Source organism: Pleurodeles waltl, chromosome 6 (assembly GCF_031143425.1).
Source record: "Pleurodeles waltl isolate 20211129_DDA chromosome 6, aPleWal1.hap1.20221129, whole genome shotgun sequence".
Classification (NCBI taxonomy): domain Eukaryota; kingdom Metazoa; phylum Chordata; class Amphibia; order Caudata; family Salamandridae; genus Pleurodeles; species Pleurodeles waltl.
The window spans coordinates 1,630,871,215-1,630,894,653 of NC_090445.1; positions in this window are offsets into that span (position 1 = coordinate 1,630,871,215).

The window sequence follows — 23,439 nt, forward strand, 5'->3', positions numbered from 1 at the left end:
GTGAACCACCTGAGTTTGAGGATAAACTCTTCTTTCCGGATTGAGTTTGCCAGTGCCAACTTAGAACTTTTTAATTATTTCTTGTTAAACTTCTTTCTTTGTAAAAAGAAATAGCTAGTGGAACATTATGTTTGTGTTGGTTTTATGCTGTCCTACCATTTTTTTGTCTCATATTGTATATTGGCTGGATTGGAGTTGGACCCGTGTGTAGTGAAGAAGCCCCCACATTCCCTTCAGGACATTGGAGACAATGCCTGCCTCCCTCACATGCCATTGCCTATCCTTCTTTTTCATCACCTAGCAGGACTGCCCCAGAACATCACTGATTAAAAGATTGCCAGTGCCAATGCCAAATTCCAATGTGTTGCTACTTTCTACCAATGAAAGAGATCATATATTGTTCAACCACATGCTTGGACTGGAAGAGGTAACTACTAACTATTGCACCAATGAGTGGTGAGGTGATTGTAACTGATGATTGATGATGAATGTGATGGCTGACAGGGAGGAAGGGAGTGCAACACATTTGTAAACTTGATTGTGATGATTTGCAGTGTTTGGGGGCTGATGGGTGATACTGTTTTCCAGAAAAGAAAACTCCCCTTTTTTTCTGATTCCTCAGACAAGAGAAGCCACTTTAGTTACCAAACACAAATCTACACAAAGTACTCCAGTTCTGGTTCTCTATTTTTTCTTCAACAGCAGTACACTTGACTACACAGGTATACCTCGTTCGTTTTGGGACTGGGACAGAATTACTCAGAATCAGGAGGATGAGAATGGAAGGACTCAGGGCAGGGCTACCTCAGCACCTATGAGGAGAAAGTTATCAACGTCAAACATAAACCATGATGATGGCAAAGACTCTGTGGCCAAGTACTCACTCAGCTCTATGGACTGGAGAGAGGTGCATTGATTTGGGAAATGCTGGTGAGTGTGTCTTTGCTGCATTGCTGACTCAAACGTGAAGCTCGTCTTGCTCTGCCTCTGAGTCTTCTTGGTACACTCCTGACTCATCTTGAAGCTTACCTTGCTTCAAATCCTTTTGTCCTCCTCCTTTACTCTATAGTAGTTTCATCCTTTCATTATTTCCTTCCAGAACAGATTGATGATGGTGTGCTGCTCTGTGCACAATGAATCTTGTCATGGTTTCTTTTGTGTAGTGTTTGTCTTTGTCACACCTTTTCCCAAATCCCCTTTGCCATCCATTTCTTTTAGCCCCCTAACCATCTTCTCCCGGGCTGTGTGATTTATTGAGGTATGACTTAAATTGATACCATAAATGTACTACACATTTGCTGGGGCGGATGTGGTGAAAGCAACACCAACTCATTGCATGACCTATTCCCTGGTCAATATACCATACCGGCCCCATCAACATCATCATTAAGGCCTGTTGTGTTGCGTGTTGTGTAACCACTCTTGACTCTGAGCCCACTTCTCATGACTCCCTGATTTCATTTCTGAAGTTTAGTTTTTAAATACTAGCTCCCCACCATTCCTCAGAAGAAGTTGACATTACTAGTTTTTATTATCCTATGAGGTCTTCTTTGTTGTGTATCAAATACTGTCATTGTGGCTGTCTAGTCTCAGTCTTCCTAAAGTTATGAGGTAATATGATGACCCACTAACTCTCTGCTTTCTTTCAACCTATTTTTTGTGGCTTTATATAATCCAAACTCCACCAGGAGGTATTGAATATCTTTACATGAGCACCAGTTATGTCACACAAGGACACATTAATTTTTGGTACACGCAGGGATATTAGGCGATTTGTCCAGAATCACAGGATGTTGAGCCAGTGTGAAGACTCCAACAAGATTTCCCAGCTCTAAAGTTGTCAGCTCTAGCCATTACGCCACATCCTCTCCCTAGCTGACAGTGATGGATAACCCATTGAGTAATCCTGCAGTTGGAGTTTGCATAGATGGGAGGGGTACCTTCTGTCTTCCCTGTTAGCATGCTAGCCTGCTACTACTACCTACCACCCCCTTAAGATGCTATCATGTGAAAAATCCAACAGTAAGAAGGCTCCCTACCTTCATCTAATCAGGTAAGAGAAGAATTAAGGATTGAAGATAACTTGTTTATTTAGCAGTTAACTCCTACTAAAGACGTTGTTGTCTTACTTGTCTATGTATATCTAGGTTTTTGTAGGCAAAATAGGCATTGGGAATCATCCCTTCGTGGTGAATATAATTGCAGAGGGCAAAGGAGCAAGGGTATAAGTAAATGACATACATTTTTAGCAGATTAAAAAAAAAACAGGCTACCCTACAGACAGCCGTGCAAACTAAAATATAAAAATAAACATTGGAGGCATAAATTAAGCACAATACATTATCCCCTTTATTTTAAACAAATACAAAAACCTACCATTTCCACCCACAACAGGCCCACCCCACTCCCCATATATATAGCCCATCGCCCTAAAGTCCAACAAAAAATCCAAAATGTGAAGGTCTTGAAAAAATCCTACCATAACTCCCTCTTCACTCTCTCCACCCACAACGGGTGTCCCTCCTGCCAAAACAAAAAATTAAAAAAAGAGTCAGAAGAGGCTGTTCTCGACAGTGGTCCAGAGATCATTGAAGGTTGCCCCTATGTATGCCACCTGGCAGTCCAGGCATGCAAGGTGTTGCAGGACACAGCATTGGAAGATGAATTCTGAGCGCAGGGGGAAGCAGTTGGGCAAAGGGGATGGGTTGATGCCAGCTGGTGCTTGCAATGGTGGTGCCGCTGGGAGGCTGGAGAAGCTAGGCAGCTGGCAGGAGGAGGTAGGGATGGTGGCCATGCTGACTGCTGACTTAACATCATTCTCCTCCTCCTGAAGGGCCAGCAGCCACCAATATTCCTTGCAGATGCCCTCCAGCCTCTGCTGCCAAAGCCATCTGATGTCCACCAGGAGTAGCTATAGCAAGAAAGAAAAAGGAAAATTACAAATTATAAACTGTGCTCAGTGCAAACAATTTTTTAAAAAGTAGAGTGGCACAAAAGCAGTAAATTGCTGGTCCCCTAGGGCCACTGGAATTTGATGTGGTTGATTACGATGAGTCACAGGGCGTTTTTTACCCACACATGCCTCACTGTCAAAAGGGTAAAATTTGAAATGGCATTAATCCCTTATAGAAGCCATGAAATATAAAATCAATGATACATAAATGTGGCACATACCAGAAGGGATTTTTTTTTGGGTGGCCGGGGCAGAACTTTGAAAAGAATAAAGGAATGAAGTACTGGGAGTTGACAGAGTAGGCAACGAGAGGGAAGGGAAACACATCTTTTAAGTTTGCAATGCATTGACAGCTTTGTAAATGCTGCATTAACTGAAGCAGATGCACATTGCACAGGAAACACTATTGTACTCCCATATTGAACCATGCTGCAGTTACGCCATAATAGCATTGGTGACTAATGGGGATGGAGGTATGATGATCGGTTGAGGTTACATATATGCCTTGCTTCAACTACATTGAGTTAAGGGAGAAGACAGAAAATTAAAATATCCCCTCTTTGAACCAAAGCTTTTATAACCATGCAAACCAAGCAAAGTAGCTGAACAGCAGACATGTCCCTTTCCACACCAGCTCCCTTATTTCTTGATCCAAGCAATTACTCATTCACCTTTTCATTCATCTATTCTATTCACCCATTGATACCAACCATTTAAGCTTTACACTCTTTTGTGCAGTCTTTCACTATTCCAATCCAGCTATCTATATTTATCCACTCGTCCATCCATACAGTCACCTATCCAGTTTCCACCCTTTCAAAAACCCTCTTTTATCTATCCGTCCATTTACCCACGTATCGTTCGTTACCATCCACCCATTTCTCACCCAAGCATTGGCTTTTACCCATCCACCCTTCACACACTGAGGCATCCTTTCACCCCTTTCACCCTTTTCATCCACCCTTTCACCTACCAATGCATCTCCTATCACTTACCTACACATCTTTTCGTTTTACTCACACATCCCTTCATTCATATACCATTTCACCCATTCTTTCTTATAGCCCTCCATCCTTCGTTCACGTTTCCATCAAGCCATCATTTGTAGCATCTGTCCATTATGAGCTTTTGTCTGTGATTTGTAGAGAGAAGAGGCCATTAAGAATTCAACCCCCGCTGCAGGTGCTAAACTAGGGGCTTCTCAAGCAATGCCCTGCAGTGAGATTGTTAGTGATTGTCAATGAGCAGGAGCAGTCTGACTTACCAGTGCCCGTCCCTGTTGCCTCCGGTTCTCCCCCTCTGACTGCTGCCACGTCTGGCACACTGTTGCTGGCGCTGGTGATCGGTGTGGCCTGAAAAAACATTACATATTTTAGGTCCAACAAAATACATCCACAATAGATCATTGCAGTTCTATCATCTTCTATCATTCACTTTAGGAACTTTGTCGGTTGTTAGAAAAGCAAGATAGACAAATCAACTGCAAATGTTTGTAATGTAATGGAGGGGCAAAGCTAAGTCACTGAAGCACAATAAAGGCGTGGAATACTTTGGTCAATCCAGGAGAACCTATGATGAGGACTTGGTTGGCAAATGCGATGGGCATGAGCAAGACAAAGAAAACCGTCACAAATATGCATAGAAAAGCTGACTTAGGCAGTATTGTCGGTAGTGTACCTGTCCTAAAAATCTGTCCTCTTAGTATTACGTACCAGTCTGCAAGATATATAAGGGGAGAAGGCAAAGCTAAGATTAGTGACAAAGCAGTGGAAAGCTAGTACAGCCAGGGGGAATTAAGATACAGAGGAAACATGAAAAGTAGATAAATGAAGGGATAACAAGAATTTAACAAAGCTTACACGAAAATAAGTACAAAAAAGGTAGATAGGCACAGTAAAACTAAAAGAAAAATTATTTGAAATGGGTAAGGTAAAAATTAGGGAAATAATAATAATATGACAGGAAGACTTGCTAGGGCCAGCAGATCTGCCAGCATCAACACTGGTGGTGGCACTGGCACCCTCCTCTCCTCCTGGATCCGCCGCTGATGTTGACTTTTTTTTCCTCTTAGGTGCTGAGGTAAGAAATAAAGAAGATGAAAAAAGATTAGTGGTACAGTTAATCTCCCAAAAAATATTTTGACCAGCAGAGGCAAACACAGTAACGCTGTACTTCTCTAAATCAGATTACTTAGTATGATGGACTCAACTCGAGTTGACCTATTACTTTTACTTTGCTAATTCCTACACATAAGCCCTACTCCAAATGTCCTAAACTATTGTCCATATTTACAAACTTTTGATGCAGGTCAGCACCGCAAGCCTTCTTGCAGCGCTGACCTGCGTCAAAAGAAAATAGCTGGAATGTGCTGTATTTACAACGGATATGGCACATTCCTGTTCTTTTCCCCTGCTTTGGTCACAATGGGTTGCAGTGAGCCAATGCAAGCACCTCTGCACCATGTTGCAAGGGTGCCTGCATTGAGGGGATGATTGTTTTGTACAGGAAGGACCACTTTCCTGCAAAAAACAATCACAAGAGGAGTTTCCTGTTTTTTGATGTGTGCGGCAGTTTGCAGCACACATAAAAAAAGGAAAAAATGAGAAAAAATAAAGGTATTTCCTGTTGCATCTCCTTTATATCTCCCTTGAGGAGGGGTATGCTTTTGACACGTACCCAGGTTTACAAAACCTTGTAAATCTGGGAATGTGTCAAATGCCAAGGCTGTTATATGGGAACACCCACCATAACACCCATGGCACACCTGCCTGTTGCAGGATGAGTAAACGCAGCAACTTGCGCTGCATTGACTCAGTCCACATTTACAAGGCCATGAAGAGCTACACAAGGTGGCTTTACATGGCCTTGTAAATATGGCCCTGCAGTGTGCGCCGCCAGTAGCACAAATGGCCTTGTAAATAAATGTGGTCCTACATTTACAAATACGTACCAATAACAATGCATTCATATTACAATGAATGATCTTTGCTTCTCAACCTCCTTTGACGGGCCAACTCAGAATCCATTTTTTTCAATGCAAAGATGCAAACATACTATGATGATATCATACTACACATCACCAGGAGATTTCAATTGGGCAGGACTGTATAAACTACATAAAGAAAGGGACAAAGAAGGGAATGCCAACTCAATTAAATTACTTATTACTATTACCACTGTCTTATTCTTGGTGACAGAAGGCGTCTCTGTCGGCATACAGTAGCTTCTTAAATTATCATCCCAAACGTCCACCCACGAGTACAATTAGAAAGTGCTGACTCACTTTGCTAGCTCAAACTGGATCGCATTATAAATAAACATAACCTTAACTTGCCTCTAAGAGTCAGTACTGCTATTAGAAAATAAAATAGCATTGTGGAACACTCAACAAATAAATAACTATAACTTACTGAGCTCAGACACCTTGACGCACAGCAGGTCAAGCAGGTCCTGTTCACGGTCGATTATGTCCTCCCAATGGTTCATCAACTGCTGTTGGATAAGCTGGACCCTGGCGTCCCTACGAACCAACCAGTGTACCTCCCTCAAGGTAGTCGACGCTCCCGAATGGCATAACCACTCCCAGGCCTGCTGCCAGCATGAGGGGCGGGGCAGCACCGCTTGGCAGCGCCGACACTGACAAGGTGAGTGACGAGCAGCTGCATCGTTGAAAATACTCCTTTAGCTGCCCCCTGCTATGGCGCTGGGTGGGAAAAAGAAAGGGAAGAAATAGAAGGAAGGAAGAAAGAAAACAAAATAAAAAGGGAAAGGGAAAAGCAACAACAAAAAAGTATTCAAAAGTCACAAATAAAAAACAAAAAATAACAGAAAAGTAAAATACACAAACACAAATACAAACACTGATGAAATAAAGGAAAATGAGGGCTTGATAATTTAGAAAAGGGTGGAATGGTAAAGATTAAACAAAATGGTAGTATCCATTCGAACCATGTGGTGCTGTTCTCGCTATATTTGTAATGCGAGACCGCAAATCGCACTCTTGAATGTGAAAAACGTAGTGCAAGTGGGCGGCCAAGCAACTCAGCCCGCTGGCAGAATTCTGCAGAGCTTGTGGAGTTTTTCAACCACTTTACAGAATTCCACATAGTGGGACTCGGCGAACTCCGCACACCCCTACAAAGAACTAGGCAGGGGCAGTGAGCCTACTCGGAGCAAACCAACACCACCAACATCGTCAGCCGAGGTGGAGGCTGAGGACACTGAAGGGGAGGGTGTTGAGAAGGGCAGCACCAGCCAGGGGAATGTGGGTATACTTCTGGCCCAGAAGAACTTGAATTTGAAGTGGTGTCCCCAAGGCAGCTCATATAACCATCGGTGCCTGCCACTCAGCCCTCCCAAACTCCTGAGGATCACATTCTATAGGGGCCTCCACCTGCTTCCCCTACCATTACTCCCCTTCTAAGTGCCTGCCAAGAAGAGCTGAGGGAGACATCTATTCCCACACCCCTCATGTTCAACCCAAACCTCTCCATGTATTGTAACTCCTATGTCTGCACCCCAGGATGTGAAGGTGGCATCTGAGGTTAAGCAGATTGTGCCCTCTTGGATGTTACAGGAACTCAGGGACATTCTATATGTTCAGAGAGGCACATTCCAGAGATATTGCCACATCACTGCCTCCATCACTTCTTTGGGTGCATCCATATAGTCTGCGTTGGCCCACTGGCCCACACAAGCCACTGTTGTAGTGACTCCCAGTTTGTCTTCCATCTCTTTTTCCCCTGCTACCTCTCATGCACCCCATGTTTGCTGCTCCTGTGGGGTGTCTGGTCCTGCACCTGCCAGCCAGGAAGAGTCCACAGGAGCAGAGGACTTAAACATTATTGTCAAGGAGGACAGTGAAGATGACCAGTGACTTGACATTGTTTGGACTGTTCACTTTCTTTAACCTATTGTACACAGAAAGGTTCCCCTGCAGCTTCCTGATGAGTTATATGTATTTTGCCCACCTCCTCCAAGTCCCCTTTAAGTCCCCTTTCTGAAATTTGAAATAAGATGTTATTTATTTTTTGTTCTACTTTTCCATTGGACAGTTTTTTCATTTCATTTATTTACTACATAATATACATTTTTCTGAATCAACATCTCTGGCTTGTGTTTTTCTTTATATTTGGTGGATTCAAATATGGAAGTCTACATTGGTAAGTTTTTAGATATGCTTTGAACATGATATCTTGGCACACAGATGGTCCTACAAAGCTACATGTCTTACTCACACACATTTATAGTCACGCATATATGGCCTACCACCAGAGTAACCAATTGACCATCATTAACTATTACCCAACTCAATATTGAAATGAGGAAAATATATTTTTATCTACAAATAATTGTAGGGCATATATTTTACAGTGATCATGAGGGATCTCTCTTGCGAGGTCGCAATAGTGGTGGTGAGGATCTCTGTGAGTGAGTGTGTTTACTTTGTCTGTGCTGATGCATGGTGGGTGTTGGGCTTCTGCCTATACAGGTAAGGGAGGTGCCTATACAGGGGGTGAGGGTGCCGGTAGAGGTGGGGGAGGTACCTGTACAGGTGGTGGACGCCTGTACAGCAAGTGATGGTGAATGTACAGGTGAGGGAGGTGCAAGTACAGTGGTTGAGGGTGCATGTATAGGTGGTGGAGGTACCTTTACAGAGGTTGAGGATGCCTGTACGGGTGGGGGACTGAGCTAGGGGTGTGTGACTGTGAGGGCGTGCACTTGCAGGGGAGGTGGTTCCTGTGTACCTTGAGAGAGCTGCTTATGCAGGATGTAGTACAGGTGGCCGTGTGAGATGGGGTGCAGGTAGGTGTGTTGGTCCCCTCTATATGTTGACCATAAAGGAAAACTTTGAAACAGTTTCAAAATGCCCTCCATCATCTACATGGCAAGGCCTGGTGTCTTGCACTCTCTTCCCTATAGATTGCTATGATGTCATTTTGCCTACTTGACATGTCTTGGCAAGATTTAGCAATCATGTCCAGGAAACAGGTCTGTCTGTCAATTATCCAAGGCAATTCCTGTAGTGAGTCTGACATCTCAGACAGAGTAGCCCCTGCAGCTCAAAGGTCTTCGCTCACCTCAGCCTGTTGTTGGAAACATTTGTCCTCCCACTGGCTATGCTGACTATCTGCCAGCCCCCTCCACATGGGACAGCCTCTGATCCGACCGTCAGGTCCACCAACATGGGGAGAGGTGGAACATGGGAGTCTATCAGGAGGAGATGGTGCCTATGGGATACTGCTCTTCACCAAGGGTGTTAGGTTCCTCAGATGCTTGAGAGAAGGCCAGAGAGACACTCTTATGGGAGAAGTGTACAAGATAACCAATACGTCTAGCTTGGATGTGAGGGTTGTGAGGAGGTGGTGGTTGTGTTTGGGTCAGTGAATGCTGTGGCTGGTTGGCTCACTGCTGGTAATGGCAATCCTCAGAGGTGATTAGGAGGCATAATGCTGGCTGGACATGATGTTACCTTCACTGTTTTGGCCAGTGGACCAACAATGTCCTCCTGATAATACAGGTCATCCTCCAAAGGCAGCACATCATCGTCTTTTTATCCCTCATCCTCCTCTTCTTGGAGATTGCTGGCCGGTGACATTACTGCTTGGAGGAGGACTGACTTCTCTCCTCGGAGGGCCACTGGTGGATGGTTCAGCTTCATCAAGCAACTCATTGTCCTCAGCACCTGAACGACAAAGGTTGCAACATAATAAGTATTTTCCACTGTATATCATGCGCTACATAACAAGTGTTGGGTCCAATATTCTTTGCATCTATCTGATGTTCCACATCTGACCTGGTTTGTAAAAACGTACACATGCCAGCACACACTGTCACACTGAGGTGTTCAATGCAGATGTGCAATGCAAAATCAAACTCATCAGCTCCAGGACAGCCCTGTATGGTATTGAGATCTCCGCTGATGTCAACTAGTGAACCTGGCTCCTTGAGCGTGTGGCGGAAAAGGTGGTCCTTGATTCAGCAGCTTCAGAAGGAAGTGAGAATGTAATTAATGTTCAGCGTGAAATATACATGAATATACATGAATATGCAAAAGTAACACAGACATTGCTGATTATGTTAGGAACGCATCACACACCAACATCAGTTGATTTAAAAAAATGGCAATATCTGCTAATTTCCTTCACAAAAATTGGTTACTCTGCATTATTTGGGAATCAATGGTTTACAACATTACAGGCAGGTCATACTTACCTGATGGACAGATGGTAGTGGGTCCGACTGCTGCAGCCAGAAAGTCTCCCAAATCCCTCGATAAAGTACTTTGGATGACTGTGAAAGTCCTGCCAGCAGCTGTAATCTACCATACATATCCATGTTTCAATACAAACAGTGGTATTAATCATTTTAAATGTATATGTCATAGGTATAAACTTTCAACTCACTTGTGGCTAAACATAAGCAATTTGGTACATACTGTATATATTATATATAAAAGTAGAGTCATCCTTTCATTAGCCAACATGTTTTGAAGTAGTTTACTCTTATGAGCCACAACTGAGTATATGCAGTGACAACTGGGATATTAGGCACACACCACATGCTACTGACATATCATCCAAAATTTAAGCCTATGAGCCATTAATAAAGTAATTTTTCAGTGTACTTACCAGGGTCTACCATCTGCCCAGTGTGTGTGGTGCCTTACCATATATTGCACCCATACGTGGAGCAGAGATTGTTGTAGTAGGTGTTTTTCTGGCCAACGTCACAGGGCCTAAAATTATATGAGTGAATTTTGTCCTAGTTCAGTTCACATGTTTGAGGCTATTAATAGTTTCTATGTAAAGAATCTATGGGTTATCTGATCACAATATAGTAAATGGCACCCTCTTCTGGCTATACTGATGTACTAGTTTGTGCGAGTAGTACGGGTTGTGCCCCATGAGATTGCCTACCTGCTCTGCTCCAGTGGTTGAATGTCTTCTGGCTGTATGTGGCAATAAAACAAAGTCAACAGACAAGACCAACACATGATAATTATGTACAACATTTCTCATATTTACTCACCTAATTAAACCCTTAATTAAAAATTAGGCACCTAATTGAAAAAGTTAAAGTTCAGAGGACAAATTTTTAAACAAAGAGAAGACATTCACATCTTTGGAGTTTGTTTGGTAAGAAGTCAAAATATTCTTATCTTTCCTTGTGGCACTGTAAGATAAGGCACCCAGATTTTAACCTATTCTATCCCATTGTGGGAGCCACTGATGAGATTTTCTGTTCAATGTAAGTGTTTGGTAGAAGATGGTCAGCTATATGTACTGCACTTTTTGCAATCCAGGTATCTGGAAAGTTAGTTAAGCATTTAACAAATCATCTGACAAGTGAAGGCAGTGAAGGCATGGTGCAGATGGCCCCCAAGTCTACCTCAAAATATCCCAAAAAGCAGCGCACAGAGGTCTATATCCAGTGAAGTGAAGCCCAGCTCCTGAAAGATAACTTCAGAACAACTGCTCAAGCCTTAGTCTTGCACTTTCTGGACTACGGCAATATCCTGCTTAGTGATTTCCCTAGCATGGCATACTACATGCACCAACATGGCTCATCAAGTTCTTGAAGAAAATCAACCGCATCATCCCAGGATCTAGAACAGCATCTCTATGAATATTGGATCACCATCAACTCCCTTAGTACTCAAAGAAATCAGAAGATACATCCTGTCTACGATCACTGTCCTTGACCATCTACCCTTGACCTTCTCCCAATAATTATGGCCCTCATTACAACATTGGCGGTAAAAGCCGCTTACCGCCGTGCAGACGACCGCCAACACACCGCTGTGGCCGCGGAACTCCACCACAGCTATTATGACCCACAGTACGGAATCTGCCAAAATTCAGACACCCACACAAGTCCGCTGCACCAAAGGTCAGTGATAAACTGTCGAAAACAAAACCTCCACCATCACACCAACAGAAATACGCCCACACTATCACGACACACGAATCCACGCAGCGGTCTTTCAACCACGGTATTCCATTGGAGGTCCACAACGGCGTGTTCAAAATACACACACACATACAAAACACAGCCACATTGTACAATTCCAAATACACACACCTGATACACATACACACACCACTCCCACACACTCAATACACTATAAAACACACACCCACATCACCCACAAACCCCTACGACCAAAAATCCAGAACGAGGCCAGAGAGAAACACCACAAACAACTACCAAGCATCCACAGGCACACAATACCATCACCCACAGAACTTCCAAGCACCTCACACAACACCCACTAAATATCACCCCACCTATCACCACACACACCACCCCACACATCACCCACACCACCCCATGGCACGGCAAAGACACCACAGGTTCTCGGAGGAGGAGCTCAGGGTCATGGTGGAGGAAATCGTCCGGGTAGAGCCACAGCTATTCGGATCACAGATGCAACACACCTCCATTGCTAGGAAGATGGAGCTATGGCGATGAATCGTGGACAGGGTCGACGCAGTGGGACAGCACCCAAGAAATCGGGATGACATCCGGAAGAGGTGGAACGACCTACGGGGGAAGGTGCGATCCGCGTTCTCAAGACACCACATTGCGGTTCAGCGGACTGGCGGCGGACCCCCACCTCCTCCCCCACAACTAACAGCATGAGAGGAGCAGGTCTTGGCGATTCTGCATCCTGAGGGCCTCGCAGGAGTAGATGGCGGAATGTACTCCGGTAAGTCAAATCTTAACTATTACATGCCCCACCCTACCTGCATGCCATCACATATACCCACCCTCACCCTCACACCCATCACTCCAACTCCTCACAAATGACCAACAATCACCAACAATGCCCACTGCACAAACCCATACACCCCCCTAAACCATCATCACACAAGGTCCCACACAGGAATGCAAGCACTGGGGTACACGGTTACCCACCCTTTGCACACCATGGCACACACAGATGTAATAAACATCCTTTTATACCTCTGCAGGACCCCTACCCAACTTCACCAGACAGGAGGGTCCACACATGTCCACCCCACCAACAGAAGAGGCCCACCGTGATGACAGCAGCTCTGTCCAACTGGATCTAGATGACCAGTCCGGCCCATCGGGGACCTCTGGACAGTCGGTTCCCCTGACACAGTCACAGGCCACCACAGAGCTTCCCCCCCCTCTGGAAACACCAGCACAGCACCCACCCAGCGGGCCCATACCTCTGTCCCCAGGACACGTCAATCAGCAGTGTGTCTACCACTACAGGGAACCCAGGCTAACCCACCACCCCAACAACAACAGGGACCTGGGGGCAGTGGTAGTGGGCACACGGTCCAGGGGTCAGAGGCCCAGGAACACAGGGGAACTGGGAGGGCTGCTGTGCGACAGGGAGAGGACAGGCCAAGGGAACCCACTCTCCACAAGGCCCTCTCCTCCATCATGGGAGCCTACCACCACTCCCAGGAGACGATGGCAACGGTACTGGCCAAGTTTCAGGAGACCCAGCGGCTGCAGGAGGAACAGTATTTGGGCTTCAGGGAGGAACTCAGAACCATCAATTCAACCCTGGACACCATCGTAGGGGTGCTGAAGGAAGTACTCAACACCAGGAGGGACACTGTGGCACAACAAGGGGCCCCTGACACTAGCATGGACGATGAACTGCCCACCACCTCCGCCGGCGCTAGTGGACAGGAGGCACCGCCACAGGACCACCACACCAGCACCTCACCCCCTGCAGAGGGAGAACCACCCCTCAAACGGTCCCTGAGATCCAGGACAAAGACAGAGAACGATGCCAAGCCCCCGCCAAGAAATGAGACCACCCTGAATGTCATCCTTCTGTCCCACTTTGTCACCCTGTCCATCCTTAAACTGCCCCAGCTCTACTTCCTATGCCCATTTGGGCAATGCACCTGTGATAGAGTGGACTCTGCCATGGACATTCCTCCACCATCAACCATCACCATTTTGCAACCCCCTCCAATATTGAGCACTTAAATAAACACCCTGAAGCACAAAACAATCTGGAGTCAGTCTGTGATTTCGGAATAGTGTATTAGAAATTACTGTGGCATAATGCTCTTTCAATTGTAATGTCAACATACCTATGTCACACAGCTGTAGTCCATGAAGAATCAAAGCAGATGTCACACAGTGGGACCCACATCTGTGAAATCGTAAGGGAAAGTGACAACTCAGTGACCATACACTGGGTGAAAACGACAGACAGTAGAGAGGTAGTAGTGTTAAAGTACATGTAGTAGGCAGGTTTGTATTCTTACCTGTGTCTCACTGGAAATATTGCTGGATCACCGAGTTCCTGTTGTCCATGTCCTCTTCTTCTGCTTCCTCGTCTTCACTGTCCACATGTTCAACAGCTGCAACAACACCGCCATCTGGACCATCCTCCTGCAGAAAAGGCACCTGTCGTCGCAAAGCTAAGTTGTGAAGCATACAGCAGGCCACGATGATCTGGCACACCTTCTTTGGTGAGTAGAATAGGGATCCACCTGTCATATGTAGGCACCTGAACCTGGCCTTCAGGAGTCCGAAGGTCCGCTCTATTATTCGCCGAGTTCGCCCATGGGCCTCATTGTAGCGTTCCACTGCCCTTGTCCTGGGATTCCTCACTGGGGTCAGTAGCCATGACAGGTTGTGGTAACCAGAGTCACCTGCAAATTGCGAGGGACAACTGTTAGACACACACTAACCTGTAGGGATATCCCCAGACCCAGACAACCATTCCCACTGACTTGCTTCCAGGTGCTCACTTAATAGCCACACACGGTGCCTCTGGAGTTGACCCATCACATAAGGGATGCTGCTATTCCGCAGGATGTAAGCGTCATGCACAGAGCCAGGGAATTTGGCATTAACAAAGGAGGTGTACTGGTCTGCCAAACACACCATCTGCACATTCATGGAATGATAACTCTTCAGGTTTCTCAAAACCTGTTCACTCCTGCGGGGGTGTACCAAAGCCACATGTGTCCCATCAAAGGCACCTATGATGTTGGGGATATGTCCCAGGGCATGGAAGTCTCTTTTCACTGTAGGCAAATCCTCCACCTGAGGGAAAACGATGTAGCTCTGCATGTGTTTCAGCAGGGCAGACAACACTCTAGACACCACGTTGGAAAACATAGGCTGGGACATCCCTGATGCTATGGCCACTGTTGTTTGAAATGACCCACTTGCAAGGAAATGGAGTACTGACAGCACCTGCACTTGAGGGGGGATTCCTGTGGGATGGCGGATACCTGACATCAGGTCTGGCTCCAACTGGGCACTGTTCTGCTTTCCTTACTTATCTTGTTTTCAGAGCTTGCAGAACATATCAAGAATGCACTTCTGAGTTCAAAGAAGACTTTTATTGTTGTTAATTCTTCTAAAACCACAAGTTCTTGAGAGACGAATCAATAGATTTCAAGCACACGTTAATGCACAGTTTGCACTATGCACAGCAGGTTATATTTATAAGATATTGAATGCAAAGCAAAACAAATACTTCACCGTGTGAGAAACTATTTACAGCTTCATCTTTCTAGGGTCTGCAAGTTGATGACTCCTGGTCAACTGCGAGAAAGAGATAATCTACCCACACGGGAGGCTGGCAACTGGCGCCAAGTTCCAGTCCGAAGTCAGGCAGATTCGAATCTAATTCTCTGAAGCCCGTGAGCCACCCTTAGAACAGCGTTCCCCCTCCTCTCAGACCCGGGAAAACTACGCAAGCCTTTGGAGATTGGCCAGATCTCTTAGACTGCTCCTCTTCCCAAGCTTGAGCAGGATGGTAAACACCACATGTACTCTCTCTTATCAGGTCTAGTCTACTGTGAGAAGAAAACAGCTTGGTTCATCTTGTGCAAAAACACAACTTGGAAAAATACAGCTTGGATTCTCAACTGCAATGTCTAACTCCACGTTAAAGGCAACAGGCAGCTAACCTAAATATCAAATGCAATGTCTAATGCCATGTCAAAGCCAATAGGCAGCTGAGCTGAATACAAAATGCAAGGTCTAATATCATGTCAAAGCCAATAGGCAGCTGAGCTGAATACAAAATGCAATGTATAATATCATGTCAAAGCCAATAGGCAGCTAAGCTGGATATAGGATGTATTATCTAATAGCATGTCAAAGCCAATAGGCAGCTAAACTGAATACATCATGTCAAAGCCAATAGGCCGAATACAGAATGTAATGGCTAATGCAATGTCAAAGCCAATAGGCGGCTAGGCTGAACAAAACATACAATGTGCTACTGGTGAACATTGAGCAACTAATATGCGCAGTGGTGAAACACAAAGTCATTGGTCAAACATTATCAATAGCATGACATTCCATCCTTTGACCAATGAATTTTTGTTTCACATATCTCTTGTTTCAAACAAAAAAAAACATCAGCACAAAAAAAAAAAAAAACATTATCAGCAAGTCAGATCTGAATGATAAAAGCAATCCCTGTAAAGCAATGAAAGTGGATTAACATATAGATCTCATAACCTTTCACATCAGATACATCTACACAGAAAAGACTGAAACTTTTATACTCTACAATTTGATGTAGCAAGAGTACTACTCATGTAAAGGTGCACGGTCCACCTGAAAGGTATGCTGGAAGATAAGTGAAAGTCAGAGTTCCATACGAGAAGAAAAAAAACACAGCTTAGTTCCAGTGGAAGAATGCAATCAAACAAGTTGAACTTGAACTGAAGGCGCCATTTGCGCAAAATGGATCCATGGTGCTGGCACTTTACTCAGCCAGGTTCAGGTTGGGGGTTCGGTCCCTTCCCCGACCCCACACGCACACACCCGAAGGGGGACCACACAGCACACTCAGGGACAGTGGCGAAACGTGGTAGGATCTGCAAAAGAAACAAGTATGACTTTTCTTGCAAATAACATTTGTCATTTAAAATGTACCCTTCCTCTTTCTTTCCCTGTGTTATAATCAGCAGGACGTTTTTGGGGCCCTTTGTTATAATTTCTGCAGGTTCTGGAGGGTCATCTGGGGCTTTAACCCACACCTCAGCACTGAGGTTTTTATCTGCTGCACCACAGCTTCCATTTTCTTGCACTGTCAGAAGGGCTGGGGCAGACTCATTCTTTACCAAACCTCCATTCACTGCACTTTTGACAAGTTGGGCCATTCTGTCTCCAATTTGTATGAATAAATCAGATTATTTTCTAGTTATCAGCATAATTTTGATTTCTCGTTGGTAATTTGCAGCAATCATTCCCCCTAAAACCTGCTCAATTTGCCATTTCTGTTCTGGTAACTTTCCTCTCCCCAACTGCTCTATGACTGCTTGCATGACAGATTGCTTTTGTGCGTGCTGCACAGTCTTTATCAAATCTAGGGGAATGTGCATCCCTCTCATCTCTGCCCACCTGTAAGTGGCTTTTTCTCCCAGCTGTTCACATTTCTGGTGTACCCACTTAGCCATCCCCACTAAGGCAGAATTCTGGGTGTACACTTCTTTCTCTGAATTATTCTCTTTAACATCTGCAAGGGAATTGAACCAGTTAGGTGCAAGCCATGTGGAAAACCAAACGACTAAACCATTGGCAATGAACCAAGAATCAGTGTAAAAATGACACATCTCACGTAGCTCTTGCTTTAAAATCTGACACACATTGTACAACACTGTTCCTTCTCCTGTGCCAGAAAATAACATTTCAGTCAATGAATCATTAGTAAAACAAACATGCTTTTTATCTTCAGTGGACACGAATTCAAATGGTGCACTCAATTTCACTAGTGACTCTTTTATCTGTGGTACTCTAGCCCTGTCTTGCAAGTACCAGATCCAGTGTATGATCCTAGCTAGGGGCACTATTTTCTTTCCCTGTTCCTGAATTACATGTAAATCAGTATTTACCTCTTGCACTACGCAGAAACCTAAAGTCTGCATTGTTTCATTTGCCAAATCACAAGCGCGCAGCTGCATATAATTTTTCACAGTGACCATATACCAAAGTGTTAGGATTTCACTCAAATGAAGGCTATTCAGTTTCCAAAAATCAAACAAGCTAATGAAACTCGGTGTCTCTTGCTTAATGCAAACAGTAAGAAGCTCTAAAATCTTTCGTTTTACTTGTGCATTTTGCAACGGTAACTCGTAAATCACATTCTGAGCTCTCTCCGTGTCCGTGTTATCAGTTAAGGAATGCACTTTGACTGCCAAAAAACCTGGCTCACACGGAGGCTCAGAGCAGCTGGAAGCTGTCTTAACCCCCTCATTACTGGAATGGGAAAAGAACGATTCTTCTAAAACAGCATTTTTATAACTTTCAGCATTATCTTGAATTAATGTATTCTGGCTAATTTGCTCACGTAAATTCTCATTTTCATGTTCCAACTGCCTACATTTCTCCTGCATTTCTCTGTAAGCAGATAAAGGTATCCAAACCTTTCTGTCATCATTGCTTCCAAAAGGCACATTTTCTAAATATGCTTCATCACAACAAAAAATATTTCTCAAAGCACCATCAGGCAGTTTAGCTACACATGCATTTTCAAACATGGTCTGCCGTGCTTCTGTAATTCTCCAAACAACAGAAAACAATTCACAGTTTTTCATAGCACCATCGGGCAGTTTAACTACACATGCATTTTCAAACATGGTCTGCTGTGCTTCTGTGATTCTCCAAACAACAAAAAACAATTTCTGTAGTTCTCCAAACAACAAAAACAATTACACTTTTAAAGTGTGCACGTAGAAATCTATTAATTCGTCAACGCCCCACTTCTGGTACCAAATGTTCTGCTTTCCTTACTTATCTTGTTTTCAGAGCTTGCAGAACATATCAAGAATGCACTTCTGAGTTCAAAGAAGACTTTTATTGTTGTTAATTCTTCTAAAACCACAAGTTCGTGAGAGACGAATCAATAGATTTCAAGCACACGTTAATGCACAGTTTGCAATATACACAGCAGGTTATATTTATAAGATATTGAATGCAAAGCAAAACAAATACTTCACCGTGTGAGAAACTATTTACAGCTTCATCTTTCTAGGGTCTGCAAGTTGATGACTCCTGGTCAACTGCGAGAAAGAGATAATCTACCCACACGGGAGGCTGGCAACTGGCGCCAAGTTCCAGTCCGAAGTCAGGCAGATTAGAATCTAATTCTCTGAAGCCCGTGAGCCACCCTTAGAACAGCGTTCCCCCTCCTCTCAGACATGGGAAAACTACGCAAGCCTTTGGAGATTGGCCAGATCTCCTAGACTGCTCCTCTTCCCAAGCTTGAGCAGGATGGTAAACACCACATGTACTCTCTCTTATCAGGTCTAGTCTACTGTGAGAAGAAAACAGCTTGGTTCATCTTGTGCAAAAACACAACTTGGAAAAATACAGCTTGGATTCTCAACTGCAATGTCTAACTCCACGTTAAAGGCAACAGGCAGCTAACCTAAATATCAAATGCAATGTCTAATGTCATGTCAAAGCCAATAGGCAGCTGAGCTGAATACAAAATGCAAGGTCTAATATCATGTCAAAGCCAATAGGCAGCTGAGCTGAATACAAAATGCAATGTATAATATCATGTCAAAGCCAATAGGCAGCTAAACTGAATACATCATGTCAAAGCCAATAGGCCGAATACAGAATGTAATGGCTAATGCAATGTCAAAGCCAATAGGCGGCTAGGCTGAACAAAACATACAATGTGCTACTGGTGAACATTGAGCAACTAATATGCGCAGTGGTGAAACACAAAGTCATTGGTCAAACATTATCAATAGCATGACAGGCACACAGTTCCTGGATTGTGGCACGGTCAAGCCTGTAGGTGATGATCACATGTCTTTCCTCCATTGTCGACAGGTCCACCAGCGGTCTGTACACCGGAGGATGCCCCCATCTCCTCACATGTCCCAGCGGACGGTGGCTATGAAGGACAACAGCGAGCACAGAGTCAAACAACTCAGAGGTACATAAACACATCTTACACTGAACACGAATCATAATCCGATATTTGGCCTGTATGTGTGTTGAGGCTAGGCCTAGGTATGTGTGACGCAGTTAAAAATTAAGCCATGTGGGCCTCTGAAATTGTGGCTGCCTGACCTGTAAAGTGGGACAATGGGATGTGAGGTAACTGTGCTGGCGTTGTACACCGTTGCAGTAGGCGGTCGAAGACCGCGGCGAAATCCTGCATTGGTTAACATTGGACCCTATGGGTCCCAGGAGCCAATGACGATGTACGCCAGCGGTGACGGTACGCACCGCCGCGGACGTGACCGCCATTTTCTATCTGTTCAATCACTCGATACCTGATCTTCGACAGGAGAGGACCTACACTGCAAGTGCTGCTGTGACCTCGGTCTGGAAGAGACAATGGCTCGTGCGACTGGGGAAAGGGCCCCTGCCTTCACATCGGAGGAGTTGGAGAATCTCGTGGATGGGGTCCTTCCCCAGTATACGCTACTCTACGGCCCTCCAGACAAACAGGTAAATACACTGGGAACATGCTGTATGGGCTATGCCTGTGTGGAGTGGGGTGGATGAAAGATGGGGGGGGGATTGAGGCGTGCATGAATCGACGGTGAGTGCATGTGCATCATGGCAAGGGTAGGGATGGGTGCCAATGACTGTGACGGTGCATTTGGTAATAACTTTTCTTTTCCCCCTGTACAATTCATGTAGGTCAGCGCCCACCAGAAAAAAGATATTTGGCGTGCCATCGCCAAGGACGTCCGGACCCTGGGGGTCTACCATAGACAGAGCACTCACTGCCATAAAAGATGGGACGACATTCGCCGCTGGAGCAAGAAGACTGAGGAGGCCCAGTTGGGGATGGCTTCCCAACTTGGGAGGGGTGTCCGCTGCACCATGACCCCCTTGGTGTTCAGGATCCTGGCAGTGGCGTACCCGGAGTTGGATTTGGCGCTTGGGGGCATCACAGCAGCCACAAGGGGGTGAGTAAACTCTCCTTCTGCTGATTTTGCGCGCAGTGGAGGTGTCTTGGTGGGAGAGGTGGGCTGTGGGTTTCCCTAGGCCAGGGCGAGTTTAGGAGGCAAGGTCCCCTTGTTCTGGCAGAGCCTGTTGCACCCCACCCCACCTGTGTACAGTGCCAAGTACACCTAGTCAGGCTCGTGTGAAATCGATGTGCGCAGATGTCATCCATAGCCTTGTAGGCCATGTCCCAGGGATTGAACAGTGGAGGCCAAGTGCGCAGCATAGTGCAGGGGGCTTCTGTGTCTGTCGTGTCCGCCAACGGTAGCGGTAATGCCTGCACTTAACATGTCTTTCTTCTGTTGTCCTCCCCCTTTTTGTGGTTTCCCTGTTCTTTAGCATCATCAGGCGGAGGAGCAGTGGCAACGGAGCAGGAGGGAGCTGCATCCCACATGGCTCTGGAGGGCGAGACAACGGAGTTGGAGTACACCAGTGGGACGGAGGGCGAGGGGAGCTCCGCGGCAGGGACAGGAGCTGACACCAGTGACACGGACTCTTCCTCTGATGGGAGCTCCCTTGTGGTGGCAGCAACATCTGTGCCCCCTGCATCTACAGGTACAGCCGCCACCCCCCCTACCAGCACCGCCCTCCCAGCAGCCCCTCAGCCTTTGCCCCGTGCCCGCTCACCCAGGAGGGTGGGCATCACCTTCGCCCCAGGCACCTCAGGCCCTGCCCCAGTCACCCCTGCTGCCCTCAGTGAGGAGGTCATTGACCTTCTCAGTTCCCTCACTGTTGGGCAGTCTACCATTTTGAATGCCATCCAGGGTGTAGAAAGGCAGTTGCAACAAACAATTGCATTCCTGGAGGGCATTCATTCTGGTCAGGCGGCCCTTCAGCGAGCTTTTCAGACTCTGGCCTCAGCACTGATGGCAGCCATTGTCCCCGTCTCTAGCATCCCCCCTCCAACTTCCTCCACCCAGACCCAATCCCCTGTACCTCAGCCTATCCCAAGCACACCTTCAGACCAGCATGCACACACCTCAACACACAAGGGAAGCTCAGGCAAACATAAGTACCACACATCCCACAGGCACTCACGCAAGCATCACACACATGCAGACACACCAACATCCACTGCCTCCTCTGTGTCCCCCTCCTCCTCGTCTCCCTCCTCCCTCCCAGTCTCGTCTACACTCACTCCTGCATGCACTACATCTACAGCCACAACTGCCATCACCAGCACACACGCCACCACACCCTGCTCACGTGCAGTCACAACCCCTACTACCATTCACACTTCCCCTGTGTCCTCTCCCAGTGTGTCTGTGACGCCACCTCCCAAGATACACCAAGGCAGGCACACACCCTCCCAACAGCCATCCACCTCACAACAGCCACCAGCGCATGCACCTTCACCCAAAGTCACCAAACCATCACCTCCTACAACCACAACCTCTTCCTCCACTCCCAAACCCCCTCCAGCTACCGTCCCTTTGTCTCCCAAAAACTTTTCCTGTCCAACCTTGACCTCTTTCCCACACCTCCCCCACCCTGTCCGTCTCCTAGGGCCTGACTCTCCAGGTCCCAACCTAGCACCTCAGCCACAACATATCCAGGACCAGTGGTGCCTGTAGTCACCGGAATCTGGAGTGCACCGGCCATTAGGGCAGATAGTGTGGCATGGAGCCACAGCACGGACAGTCCCCCACCTGTGAAGCATCTAAAGTTGGCCAGTGCCCGGTGGGAGAGGGGGAAGACTCCAGCCACCAAAGCCACTCCCAGAGGTACAGGTGGGAGGGTGGAGTCAGCTGCGACACCTTCCAAGGTGGGGAAGGGCCACAAGAAAGTCGGCAGGTCTGGGAAGAGCAGCACGGCGGAGATGACCGCCATCATCCCCGCTGCACAGGAGCCCACCGCCATCATCCCGCTGCCCAGGAGCCCACCGGCAGCACCTGCCCTGCTGCCCAAGAGGCACCCGCTAGCACCTGCCCTGACCAGCACCTGCCCTGCTGCCCAAGAGGCCACCGCCAGCACCTGCCCTGCTGCCCAAGAGGCCACCGCCAGCACCTAACCTGCTGCCCAAGAGGCCACCACCAGCACCTGCCCTGCTGGGCCAGACAGGACCACCAGCACCAGCCCCGCTGGGCCAGACAGGACCGCCAGCACCAGCCCCGCTGGGCCATGAAGGACTGCCAGCACCAGCCCTGCTGGGCCAGAGAGGACCGGCAGCACCAGCCCTGCTGGGCCATGAAGGACCGCCAGCAACTGAGTCACTGCAAAGGACACCGCCGCCACAAGCACCGCTGAACAGGGCACCGCCACCACAAGCACCGCTGAACAGGGCACCGCCGCCACAAGCACCGCTGAACAGGGCACCGCCGCCACAAGCACCGCTGGCCCATGAGCGCCAAAGGCACTGACGCTACTGAGTCCGTCACGAGCAGGATGAAGCACTCTGGGCACCATACCCCCTCCAGAACCAGTGGAGACTGTCATCCACTTGTGAGACTGTGGCTTTGCACTCCCCAGGATGGAACAGTGGGCAACCCACCCACTGTAGAGACTTGAGAGACTGTGGCTTTGCACTCCCCAGGATG